This window comes from Orcinus orca, chromosome 1 (assembly GCF_937001465.1).
Source record: "Orcinus orca chromosome 1, mOrcOrc1.1, whole genome shotgun sequence".
Lineage (NCBI taxonomy): Eukaryota > Metazoa > Chordata > Mammalia > Artiodactyla > Delphinidae > Orcinus > Orcinus orca.
This window is the reverse complement of record NC_064559.1, coordinates 28540769-28555404: the sequence shown is the minus strand read 5'-3', so window position 1 is coordinate 28555404 and position 14636 is coordinate 28540769.

Genomic DNA, 14636 nt, shown 5'->3' with positions numbered 1-14636 from the left:
TAAAATGCATCCTTATTTTAGACCACAGCTAATGATTTTTTTTTTTCTAGAAAACCTTCCCTGATAAAGGCTCCTTAATCTCCAAGCTGCTGGCATGATTTTTAAGACTTTCCTTATTTCTCCCCAGGTCATTCATATAATCACTTAAGTATTCCATGTATCTGGGCCAGACCTGGCCTACTTACAGTTGCAGGCCATATCTGCTAAATCTGATGTGTTTTGTGGTCATTGCTTTAAGATTTTTTTTTTTTTAATTTCAAAATCTTCAGTTTCACCATAGGTCCCACCAAAACCAGATGCCTTACGTAGGCTAACATTCACACTTTTATATGGCCTGTCTGGCCCCTGCAGCCATTTGAATCTGCACCCCTGAATCTTATGCAAAAATATTTCCATATCGACCCTCAGATTTGTGTGTCTCTCTGTTGTATTTCAAGCTGAAGGTAGGATGGTCTCATATCTACTACATGTTCTCTAACATCTAAAACAGTGCTAGGCATTGATCATGCTATGGATTTGGCAAACACTTAATATTTGAGGAAAAAATCATTATCAGAAGAAGTCTGCTTCTTAGAGCTCCTTAGGCACGTGTTCAGGACAGAGGGAAAATATGACGTGATTCTGCCGCCACACTAAATAAAACTCTTGTTCCTTATTATGGCCTCATAGGTGGAAACATTTTTTTTTATAAACAGGTTTAAAATTTTTACTTTATTTTTTACTGAGGGCAAGGAGTGGTGGAAGAAAGAATATGACTTTGTTAAGACTAAAAAAATGCCTTTTTTTTTTCCTCATCTAACTGGGTCCTGGGCTTGATTATAAACTCCCTGGAGGAGAATGCAGTGGCCATTTGACATTCTCAGCACACACAGGAAGAGATATTTTAATGAGCAGAGCTACTTGGGCTCTTTCTTCTCTCTCTCTCTCTTTTTTTTTTTTTTTTTTTTAGTGTCCAGAGTAGTCTCATGGAAATAGAATGTCTATTTAAATAAATATGATTTCAAATCTGTCATATGAATTTGGATATGTTTCTCCTTGGGCATGATCTACCTAGATTTGAAGCATCTTAAGTAAAATTTTGAGGATGGAAGGCTAAAGATTTAGAATGGGTCAAAGAATCCAACACAGGGAAAACTGGTAAACACAGAGAGGTCTGCTGAGTCCATGAGGATGGATTTCAAACTAAAAAGGTACCCTTTGAAATTGGAGCTTTTCTTCACAAGTCTGATTAGATATTTTTGGCACCTCCCTCCAGTGTCTTTCAACCTCCGTCTCGGCTTTCTGGTCCCCATTTCTTTTCTATACACGCCTCCATCTCTTCCTCCCCATCCCCTTGTTTCTCTGGCTCGCTGGGATGCATCGTTTTTCTAAATGAGTCAACGTTCATGCCTCTGTTCTCACAAACGCCCAGCCCACCCTGCTACCTCGGCTCGAAGGACTACTTCCATTTAGAACGCACACATCTCAGCTACCAGTCTACAGAAGCTATTTCAGGTACAGTGTTCAAGAAGCACATTAAAAACAACTGAAGCACATGCTTGGGAAATTTTATGGAATGGTAAAACATTTGGGCAGCTACTTCCCATAGAAAGGAGTGGGGTTTGGAAGGCCATTTTGTCTCGCACAGAAACTCAGCTGTTTTTAATTTTTTGCCACTCAGCACGTTGGAGAGCACGCCTCTCTCATTTACGTGCTCAGTTCGCAAGCAAGAGGCTAAATCAGACTTTCAGGGCCAGGCTGTCTCTGAACTTTCCTTACCTCTAGTCTTCTCCTCCATTGGCACATGGATATTTTTTTCAGTATTTCCTGCAACACTGTTTTTATTTAGCTGCCGTGTATTCTGTAAGGTTACACACCATTCCTCTTGATAAACTTCTGCATTTTTCATTGCTATAACTTAGCAGCTACAGCCTTTTCAGAGACATGGCTCACTTTTTAGAGAAATATATGGTCCATCTGTCATCACACAAAAGTGGACTTGACCACATGTCCTTTGAGAATTTTCAAACAACTCCCAGAGCAAGTATCGTGACTCTTTCCTGGACTGATTGAATTCTGCCCATAGCCTTTCCTGGGGCCAAGGTAATAGGAAAACTGATTAAAATTATGAAAACAGTGTGTTTAATCATTTAATCATTCTTAAAACACCCTCAAAAGAAAAGCACTATTTAATCCACTGTGCAGATAGCTGGAGACACAAAGAGTCTAGTGGTTCAAAGGACTGTCTTTCTCAACTTTTCTACTATCTCATCAGTCAAATGTCCAAAGGGAACTGATGTAATATTCTTAAGTGGCTTAAAATACCAAAACGATAAGAATTCTATCTTCACTTAGACACACTGTCCAGGAGTCTTTCATGACAGGATCTCTCTTTACTACTAGAGCGTCCTCCTTTCCAAACCACTCAGAAGGGAAAAGATTATTTATGAGTAACTTCTAACAGTTTATGTTGTATAAAAGTTTTCATGGGATTTTGCACAACTTTAAATCAAGAAGGATGCAAAAGAACACATTCCTGTTTACCTCTAATTAACAAGGAACAAACTGGATGGAAATGTTTGTTATTTTATCTATTTTGATGCAATAAAATTTGATGGCAATTACATGGTGTACATGTACATGAACTCAGTGTTCAGCCACCTACTGTGTGACCTGGTTCAAGTTACCTCACTTCCAGAGCCTCGGTTTCTTCATCTGTAAGTTGGGGATAATAAGCCCAGCCTTGTAGACTTGCTAAGGAGATTAAATAAGATAATGCCTGCAAAGCAGTGATCGGCAGGGTCTGACACACAGCATGCGTTAACACGTGGGATTCACACTATAGGCTTAAACCAAAACATTGCATAATTATAATGATTTGCCTTAGACTTTCAAAATTGTGAGGGATATTTTATAGGACTCTAGGTTAGGTCTATCAATTTATTCATAGACTTCTCCATATCACCATTCTAACTTTTATATAAAAATTATAGAAAACAAAAACAAAACTATTTATGTACATTGAAACTCAACACCCAATGGTTTGGTATGAGAAGGGAGCAGGTGGAAATATCTTCAGGTATTCAAGTTAGTGCCCTTATCTTAGGTGCCCCAGAGGCAGACCCCACCCTGAGATGAGGAAGTATAAGCACGGGGTTTATTAGGGAAGTGCCCCAGTGGAAAACCAGAAAGGGGGGGCAGGGAAGCAGCATAGGAAAGGGGACGGAGCAAAGAAGGGGCCACTTCAGGTCAAGCCCTGCCCTTCCCGGATCCTGCAGGGGAGCACTGAAGTACAAATTGTGCCCGGGGTTGGGTTAATCCTTGCTCAAGGCAAGGGAGCTAGGCGTGGCACACTTTGGTCTTTGGCTACAGGCTGTGGACTGGGGGTCAGAAGGGGAATGCCAACTCCAGGGGCTTCCGACTCTGTGTAAGTGGACAAAGCAGCTCCAGTGGCCCAAGGGCAGCCCTCCAGAAAGAATGGGGGGCTGTAAAAACCCCAGACACACTGAAGTGGGAGGGGAGTAGTAAGCGGGGGGAGGACAGCGGGAGATGAGTGCTCAGCAAAAGTCCAAGAATGCAGGGCTCTGAGGGCATCTGGGCAGAGCCCTGAGCAGCATCTACTCCATCACACAGCTAACCTGGTACCCATGAGCCCAAACTCGTGAGGGAGCTGATTTACAACTAGAAGGGATTAATTGTTTAAAAGTCAAACAAGGAAATAAAATAGCCTATCTTTCCCGGCTGCCTGCTTTGCATTCCTTCAAGAAGGCCTTCACTTAAAGAAAAGACTGAAAATTGAACAAATTCTTGTACACACTCTGGCCCCAGTTTGCCCCGATTTACTCCATTTCCATTCCGGTCCAAGGATATCAGCCGAGGTAAACTCCACAGCTCCAAGAGTGATTATAGAGCCCTTCAATGCTAACGCATTTTGCAGTTCACAAATCATTACCAAATGTGTTATCTGACTGTCCACAACCCCACGAAATAGGTATAACAGGCATTATACGCTACCCCGGTCCCAATTTTACAGATGAAAACCCCAGGCTCGGAAGTTAAACACCATGCCCAAGGTCATATGACAAATAGAAGAATTGGAACTCAATCCGGCTTTGCTAACTCCAGTGCTTTTTCTAAGACATCAGTGTCTGAATGGAGACATACCAGGTAGCTGTAAGATGGCACTACGGTAGCGACCCTCTGCTGGCTGTCTGCCTTTGGATACACTCTGGACCCTAAACAGTCCTACCAGTTAAGACTCTCAATCGAGTTCACTTGTGATGTGAAGGAGGATGAGGTACTCTTGGGTTTCAGGGTCCCCGCTGATGACTCTCTGTCCTTCACCCACTCTTTAAAGGAAAGCTTTCTGTCTTTTTATCTTTGGCTCTATATACCCTCCTTTGCTCATCTTATCTACCCTTACCCTTTCAACTCTTAACGGTCATATTTTGATGACCTGTGAATCCATTCCTCTTTAGGGGAAACTACTCTCTAGTCCTTACGACTTGTGTATCCAACAACCTACTGGCCGACCCAATGGCGCCTCAAATTTAACATGGCAAATTAGTCTTGGTTAAACCTGTTTTCCTCCTGAATCCCCCTTGTCACTGAATGCCACGCTCAGTGACTCTCAGGCACTGAAGCCACAAACCGGGGGATTGTTCTCAAGTCCTCATCCCCAAGAATAGGTCTGTCAACCGCATCCCCTGGAGTCCACACTCTCAACATCTCACTCATTTATACCCTCCTTCCACCTGCAGTGATATCTGTCAGAGCAGCAAAAGGCAACTCTGGTCATTTTGTTTCCATGCTTCGAATACTAGAATTCTCAGTCTCATCAGCCAATGTCCAGATGCAGCATGTTCTCCAAGCCCCTCCGTGGTTGAGCTTCTGTCTATACCTCCAGCCGCATTCGCACAGCTCTCCACGTCCCGTCTCCCCACGGGACAGTCTCTGGACAGTCCCTCAACATCCTTCTTCTCACACGGCTCCTTCCTCGAATGACACTCTCTCCCCTCCCTCATTTACCTGAAATTCTGATTTTGTGATTTACTTTAAGGAAATGTCCTTAATGTATGTCTATTATAGGATGAATAGCACCTTTACACTTACTTAGTTTACGTGTCTGCTTCCTCTTTCCCTTCATCTCGAGGGTCTGTAGTTTCTTCCGAGGTGGGAAGTTAGTTTTATTTATTTGTGCATTCCCAGTATCTAACATAGTGTTGACATTTCGCTGGTGCTCGATACATTTTTATTGAATTTAAAATGTCCATCGATAGAAGAATGGATAAAAAAAGGTGGTACATATATACAATGGAATATTAGCCATAAAAAAGAATGAAATAGTACCATCTGCAACAACATGGATGGACCTGGAGATTTTCATACTAAGTGAAGTGAGTCAGAAAGAGGAAGACAAATATCATGATATCACTTATATGCAAAATCTAAAAAAAAAATGATACAAATGAACTTATTTACAAAACAGAAACAGACTCACAGACTTAGAACAAACTTATGGATACTAGGGGAAAAGGATGGGGGGAGGGATAAACTGGGAGTTTGGAATTGACATATACACACTGCTATATTTAAAACAGATAACCAGGGGGGCTTCCCTGGTGGCTCAATGGTTAAGAATCTGCCTGCCAATGCAGGGGACACGGGTTCGAGCCCTGGTCCGGGAAGATCTCACATGCTGAGGAGCAACTAAGCCCGTGTGCCACAACTACTGAAGCCTGCCTGCACTAGGGCCCACATGCCGCAACTACTGAGCCCGCCTGCTGCAACTACTGAAGCCCACACACCTAGAGCCCATGCTCTGCAACAAGAGAAGCCACCACAACGAGAAGCCCGTGCACCGCAACTAGAGAAAGCCCGCGTGCAGCAACGAAGACCCAACAGAGCCAAAAAAAAATAAATAAGTAAATAAATAAATTAAATTAAATAGATAACCAGGGACTTCCCTGGTGGTCCTGGGTTAAAGAATGCAGGGGACGGAGGTTCAATCCCTGGTCAGGGAACTAAGATCCCACATGCCTCAGGGCAACTAAGCCCATGTGCCACAACTACTGAGCTCACACGCCCTGGAGCCTGCACACCACAACCAGAGAGAAGCCCATGCACCACAACGAAGAGCCCGTGCCACAACGAAAGATCCTGCACGCCTCAACGAAGATCCTGTGTGCTACAACTAAGACCCGACACAGCCAAAAATAAATTAAATACATAAATAATAAATAAATCTTTAAAAACAAAAAAAGGAACTTGTACTTAAAAAAAAAATAACCAACAAGGACCTACTGTATAGCACAGGGAACTCTGCTCCATATTGTGTAATAACCTAAATGCGAAAAGAATTTGAAAAAGAATAGATACATGTATATGTATAACTGAATCACTTTGCTGTACACCTGAAACTAACACAACATTGTTAATCAACTGTATGTCAATATAAAATAAAATTTTTTAAATAAAATATACATATATTTTTAAAAAGGTCATGTACATTGGATTGTCAAGATAAATATATTGAAAACTAGAATAGCATCTATGTCAACATAGTGTATGTTTCCTCATCATAATTTCAATATTAATTTTACCCATTTTCAAAATAAATGAGAATTTTAAAATTATTATTATTAAAAAAAAAAAGAAACACCAACTTAGAAAGCTAGACTGGTTACATAAACCACCTGATGAAGATGGGACAGATGTTACAGCCATTGTCTTATCAACCTATGCATTCCGTCCACTTAGAAATATCCCTGTCTTCTTAAGGGACTATGTCCATGCAGGGTACCATGCCACAAATTTGAGAAACCCTTGGCTTCTATCTCTCAGTAAGCAAATTCTTTCTCCAAGGGAGTTACTCGTGGTTTTCAGATGGCCACTCCTGACGAGAGAGCTGAGAGATTTTTAATAAACATTTCTACAGAGTGAGATAAACACATCTACATCACCCACTCCAAGCCACAGTTTCATCTCAGCGGACAACAAAGGCTAGAACCTGCCAATTTCAAAGCATGCCATGCCTCCACATCCTTTTTCCGTTATAGACATTAGTAGACTGATGCTTCAGACACCAAATAGTTAATATTATAAAATTTATGAAAGTATGATTTCTTAAAAACATTCATACAAGCTGGGGCAACTTGTTAAGCGTTAAGGTGTGTTTACATGTTTCTCAATGTGACTTAGCTCTCACTAGAGAGCTGGGCTTCCAGATGGTCAGGCCTCATCTTGGTCATCTCTGTGACCCTGGTGCCCAGCATATAGCTTTGACCCTGAGTGCTCACTGGTGGAGTTGAAGATAAATTAATGAGAGCCATAAGAGGAAAGTCAAAAATTACTAATCATAACATGTTTTTTCCATTACTTGCCTTTAGCTGAGGAATTAGAACAGATAGTATCTTTGTCATTCCTTTTAGCTAAGTGATCCTAACTTCGCTGAACACTGTAATTTCTTATGCTATACATAAAGGCCAGATCTCTAACATGGTGAGGTGTGGGAGGGAAGAAAAGTCGATCTCATTCACACTGTGACCCAGGCCTGTTTACACGTCCCTTTACAAGGAAAGGAATGGCTTTGTTTTAATTAAGTTCCCATTAGACTTAAACTCTTCTTTATCTCCCCAATGTTTTATTTTGAAAGTTCTCAAACCTACAAAGATGTTGCAGTAATATAATGAACACTCACATGTCCTTCATCTAGATTTACCAATTCTCGACAGATTAGTATTTTGCTTTATTTCTCTTCCAAATATTTTATTTGTATTTCATAATTGTATATATATATATATATACACACACACACATACACACATGTGTATATTTATTTCCATTTTTCTCCATTATTTAAAAATAAGTTGCAAACATGATAATTCACCTTAAACTCCCCACTATGTGTCTCCTAAGAGCAAAGGCATTCTCCTTCCCAACTGCAACATGATTATCACATGAAATAAATGTAATATTACACAAGAATATTAAGTCCTCATTCAAATTTCCCTATTGTCATCAAAATGTTCTTTACAGCTGTGCTCTGCGTGTGTGTGACATCCAGAATCCAACCAAGGAATCCCCCTTACTTTTGGCTGCCAGGCCTCTTTTTCGTCCCCTGTAACCTAGGACAGGCCCTAGGTCTGTCTGTTATTGTCTTTCATGACATTGATATTTTTGAAGAATCCAGCTCATTGTCTTGCAGATGTAGACCGTTTCCTGATCTGGATGTTTCAAATTCTTACCTCGTGACTATATCAGGTTGAACGTTCTTTGGAAGCTTCAGTGCTACGTGGGTGACGGTTTATACTTTCCTTGCATCACATCAGGAGGCGTGCCATGTGCATCGATCCCATCGTCGATGAGCAAAAGGCTGATCTCTTCTCTAACATGATACGTGTCAGATTTATCCATTGTAAAAGTACCTTTTTCCTGTTTGTATTGAACGCATCATCTGTGGGTAACACGTGAAGACTGTGTAACTATCTTGTTCCCCCACAAACATTTACATAATGGGCTTCATATCCATTGATAATCCTTGCCTGAATTGATAATAGAGGTGGTAGTAGAGCAGCGATTTTTAAATTCTATTATTCATTTTACGTTTGTAAGCTGGCTTTCTTCTGTGCAAAAGAGTCCCTCCCATCCCCTCTTTTTTAAATATCTCTGTGCACTCACACATTCTTTTTTATTCATGGTTATAATACATTTTCATTTTCTTGTTTGTTTGTTTTGCTAAATCTTTCCATTTTATTTATTTATTTTTAAACTTTTTATTTTATATTGGAGTATAGCCGATTAACAATGTTGTGATAGTGTCAGGTGCACAAATTCTACCATCTGAGGTCGCACATGCGTTAGTTGTCTGCTAACTCTCCTTGTCCAGGTGCAAGTGGCAGAAAAGCACCCGTCTTTTTTATTTTTATCTTTTTTTTTTTCATCTTTCTTCTTTAACGGAAGCTGAGTTCTTTAAAATGATTCTATTTGAACAGCTAGTCTGGAGGCTTTCATGACAGACTCCACTTTGACCAAACGTTGAAAGAGTTTTAAAATAGGAATTCAGCATCTTTTCTGCTCACCCCACTTATTTTTTCCTTAACTTACAGCTAGTTCCAAGGGGGTGAATTAAATGGCTTACTAGATTTTCTCTTCTTTCAAAAAGCTGCGATTTTCCAAAACGGCAGCCTGCCATTTAAACCACAGTCGTTAGGCGTCTCTGTTGTAGACTTAAACTGGCTGCTGCTAAAAGCTGAAAGGGCCATTTTTAAAGCAGCCCTTAGGTTTCAGGAGCCAAGAGGGTCCTAAAATCTAAAGTGTCTCTACTTTTACTGGGGGGAAAAACGTTAATTTTTTTAACCAGGAGAGAGTAGATATTTTCACCAGTATTTTTCCTACACAGTCATCATAATTAAGAAAACCACTCATCAAGGAGCTTTGGCTAGCATATATTTATATAACAATATACTTTTCTGAAAATGTCATTATTTTGTAAGCCACCTTTCATTATTCCTATCTTAAACCTGTATAGAGGACTTCCCTGGTGGCGCAGTGGTTAGGAATCCGCCTGCCAATGCAGGGGACACGGATTCAAGCCCTGGTCCGGGAAGATCCCACATACCGCGGAGCAACTAAGCCCATGTGCCACAACTACTGAGCCTGCGCTCTAGAGCCCGTGAGCCACAACTACTGAGTCCGCACGCCTAGAGCCCGAGCTCCGCAATGGGAGAGACCACTGCAGTGAGAAGCCCGCGCACCGCAACAAAGACCCGACGCAGACAAAAAGATAAATAATTTTATTTAAAAGAAAAAAAACCTGTATAGGGATTCTTCAGAGAGGCAGCTTTTATGATTTTGATTTTGTCAATAACATGTTACATAAATCTTCAATAAATAAATATAACGCATTTTTAGTTAAATGCTTATAAGGGCCTTCATTTATAAGCCAACAAAATATACATTATTGACGTTATAACAAGCATTTTTTGTTTCCATAAGGAAAGGTACAGTGTATTATGCTAAAACAACATATTTTAAATAATGTTTTTGCTATAATTTATCACCTATGACCCTGAAAGTGACCCCCTAGGACTTGAACACCTTATGAAAAGAGAAGAAAAGCCTCACCTTTTTCTAAGGAAGACACAGAAGTGACTGATTCTAGGTCAAATATTGATACCTTGGTGCCAAGTTGTGCTGGTTAAATGATTTGAAGACATCATTGAACAAATGTGTAATTTATAAATAACAAAGTTCAGGAAGTCTTCCTTGACAGTTTAGCTATTCCTGGCGATGTGAGTCCAGGTATTACCTAAGCAGAGATGGCTCATGGTTAGAAAGCCCTCATTCAGCTGTCAAGGAACTTGTCTCTGGGTTCAAGTGTGTCTTATCAGAAATGGTCCCTTCTAGTAGAATTTATTCTGGGACTTCTCTTTCTCGGCCCCCATCTCTCCATATATGCCTAAAAAAGCTCTAATGGACCATAGTCAGCAAGAATCTATCAATTGCTAATGGCGTGCCTCCACCCACACCAGGTTGCTTCTGGTACTTCGATGCTCCTTTTTTTTTTACTGCGAACAGTGAAACTGGCCTCTCTTTGCTTTAGCTGGAAGCACTCTGCGATTGCTAGTGGTCAAATACCTCTCATTCAAGGAAAGTTTAGTCTGAGCCTTGATTATAAACATGGCAACGTTTGACTAAGGATTGAAACTTCTTATCATGATTTGTCGAGAATGAGATAATGTTTATAAATTACCCTCAGTCCATTCAGAGCTCTAAAAACCAATCTAACGCATGGTACGTTTAGACGATTTAAATAAAATTATTTAATAAAAATTGGGATTGGTTTATTTTTTGTGAGACACAGAAATTATAAGAAACAAACATTCTTGGAATTATACAAGAAATTTCTAGGGGTTACTCCGACTGAAAGGCTGTCATTCATGCCCAAAGATAGTTGATCAGTTACTCATTCAGTAATCTTGTCAAGAAAAAAGAATTGTTAATAATTAAAATGTCCATCCATTTACGGTTAATTGTTAATTGATAATCTATTGATAAGAGATTGATTAATGAATAATGGACCACCATACAACCATGTAAAAATAGCTCTATCTAAATTGACTGGTTCAAGACACAGTCTCTAGGGAAAAATGCAATTTATTGAATAGCATGTATCATATTATCTCACTTCTATTATACTCTATATGCATATATAATTATAATACATATTTTAAATCTGAAATCTAATCTACAATTAGGACATATCTGTATACAAAGACAATATATACTTTATACACACACACACATACACACATAATGGGTATGAATTATTTTCATGATCAGAGGAAGAAATCAATTAAGATTTTATAAATAAAGAGGATTCTCTAGTGATATGGTAAAATACTGACAATATGTCAACTTAGAGAAAAAAAAGTCACAAAGCAGCATACATGGTGTGATCCTAATGTCGTAAATGTGATCCTAATGTGTGTATGCACATGTATGCAAGTAAGCATATGTAGTTGCATAGAAAAAAAAACTGAAATAGTCTCCAAAATGTGGAAAGTGTCTGTTTCTGGAAGGCAGGGTATGGTTGGATTTGTTTCCCTTCTTTGATATTTTCATCATTGTCCTCTCCTTTATTTTCCAAAGCTTCTATAATAAACATCAATTATTTTGCAATCAATGTAACACTTTTTAAAGGAAAAGACTGGGTGCAAAGGAGCTTATTGCAGCCTTGTTTGTAATAGACAAAACATGACAAGACTCACATCAGATGGGTAACAGTGCTTACCTTGAATCGGGGTGGGGATGGGGACAGGAGGATAGGAATGGAGAAGGGCAGACAGACTATACAATGCACGTACATGTGTGTGTGTGTGTGTGTGTGTGTGTGTGTGTGTGTGTGTGGTGTATATCTATACTATATCTACACTATATATTTATATATACACACATAGTGCATGATTCAGCTAGGAGTCCAACATGCCAGGATCAACATGCTTTATTCCGTTTGCCCTGCCCAGCTGAGTCTTCCACTTCCTAATTGCAGGGATGGGACCAGATGAAGTGAGCTGGCTCAGTCTGATTCTGGACCATTAGTCCATAAAATTCTCTCTGATGTTGTTCAAGGTGTCAGCAGCTCCAGCAAGCCTTCCTGAACAGCTCTCTCCATCCCATCTGCTGTTAGCTGCTCCTTTTCAGTGTCCCAGAACAACTGTTATCACTGCACTGGGAAAATTCTATTTTATTGTAAGTCCCAGCTTGTCTGTGTGTCTTCCCCAGCAGGCTGTATTACCTTATCTTCTTTGTACCCCTACCACCTGTACAGTGCAGCACGTAGTAGGTGCTCATTAAAGATGGATGTGTATTGCTCGATTGAATGAATGAATAACCAGATCCTTTCATGGAGAAGCCCGCCAGAAGGATGGAAAGCACCAGTCACTCCGGGGGCTGCTCCGTGACAAACTCGAAGGCCAAAGTCAATCCCTAAAATCACTCCACAACCTGATACCTTTCTAAATCAGGACACCAATTCGGATGTTACATGTCAAGGCCTGAAATACTGTAATGTATGTGACCCCAAATGGGCAAATAACATCCCAAGAACAAAAATCTGTTCCTGGGTGGCTGTGAGAAAAATATCTAGATATTGCAGTGGTTTCCAGTCCTGCAAAGCTTAATTCCACCAGACAGAGTCTTCTTCCGTAATATTTAATTCTTCTTGATAGGGGGAAATTAAATCTATTTATGTTTAAATTAATTTTTAAGTAACATTAATTAATTTTGTTAGATTCCCACAAGCATCACTGATCTAAAGTCAGTTGCACTCTGCCTGAACGAGGACCAAAACTGATGTCCATGGTAAAGGTAAAAAGTAAATTGCCTAGTTAATGAACTCCCATCTATTCAATATCTTACTCTAATCGGAAGAAGTGTGGCATCCAAGGTGTAGATTTGCATCTATAAAACACTCCTGCATTTTTTGATCATCTCCTTGTCACACCTGCCACAACACATTAGCAGGATAAAGACACCGACGCGGAAGAGGCAGGAGGCACGACCCTGCAGAAGCAGGAACAGGCCACCGCGATCGGTCCATGAGATCAAGAACAGAGCAGTGGGCTGAGCAGATTGTCCAATGAGAGCTTTGTGAGCTAATGAAGTAACAGGAGACAGTGATGTCCTGAGGCCAGCCCCAGGCATCGCCTTGGGTCATGTTCCAAAATATAACATTAGGAACCATGTCGCTGCCACTCTCTTGACTTCAAGTACCATCTATGCTGGGAAATTTTGTTTCTAAACCTCTCTCTCCAGAGTAGGCCAAGAGGAACAGACATGCTCTTTCGGACCCAGTTTTCTGGCCTGATTGTTTCCCTTGGCCTTGATCCCTCCTGGTTTTGGCTTCTTCTTCCTCTTCCCCTGCCTGTCCCTGAGGTCTCAACAGTCCAAGTGTTGGCACTGAGGACCCTTCCAACTATGAGATGTTTATTAGGTGATACGTTCCTCGGTCGTTTCATACCACGCGAACTCTGCCCTCTTATAAATTATCATGTGTTACTCATTCCACATATTTTGGATTTTAAACAAGTGAGGGCTTACATTAGTCTCCAATTCATCATTTCCCAAACTGTGTTCTACGGAGAAACCTGAAAAGTGTTCCTTTGGTACGAATGATGGACGTGTGTGCTATTTACCTAACAGAGAGTTGATGTTTCTCATCGCACAGGACTGGAGGAGAGAAAGCCGTTCTGGGATCCAATCTTCACTTTATTGTCATTTCCCAGATGGTCATGGGCAGATCCCTCTCCTCTCTGGCTCCAGCTTCCCTGTTGCAAAATAACAACTTGAACCAGAGCCTCTCTGCGGTCAAGTCCAGGCAGGCATCTACAGGCATTCAAGTAACGTCCAGGATAAGAGTCTTTAAGTTATCTTTCAGATAAAGAAATTTTTTGGAAAAGCTATGTGTGGTTCCCACAAATATGCCAGAGTCCACATCATTCCAGGGTATCTGATACTTAAAGAGCAAAGCCTGGCACTAAAGTAACAGAAAGAAATCTGAAAGGGGAGTAACCAAAGCCAAAAAATGTGTTTTCCTTGAGATATTTAAATGAATCTATGAGTCTAGATGTAATAAATATTAACTGCTTGGTCAAACTCTTGAATATCATGATGTATTAAAATCATATATCTTTCTTAAGCTCATATATTAATGCTATATCCAATTCTGTACCCTAAAATTCAGTTCAAAGAGATTTACCCAGATTTGCTCACTCATTAATTCATTTGAGAACTAGAAATATAAAGAACTGGGTTTGAGTCACAAGTTCTTAGATGTGGGAAATTCTTTCAGTTCTTTCCTCCTAAATTTCATCACTGAAGGAGCAACAGTAGTTGAGCAATAAATGGTACTTGTTAAAAAAATGCTTCTTTAAAGAAATGTGAAGAGATTCAAGATGCCCATCATTGTGTAAAAGTCTCCATAAAGTTGCAGAGGGAAGAAATGTCAACCCAGTGGTTCTCAAAGTTCTTGTTTATTAGTAACAACTTTTCTTTAGTGCATCACCTCCTAACACCTATGGGACACAAGTGTGCCTTGGAACATCAGTTGGAAAACGCGGTTCTAATTTTATCACATAACCATACGTTAATTCCTT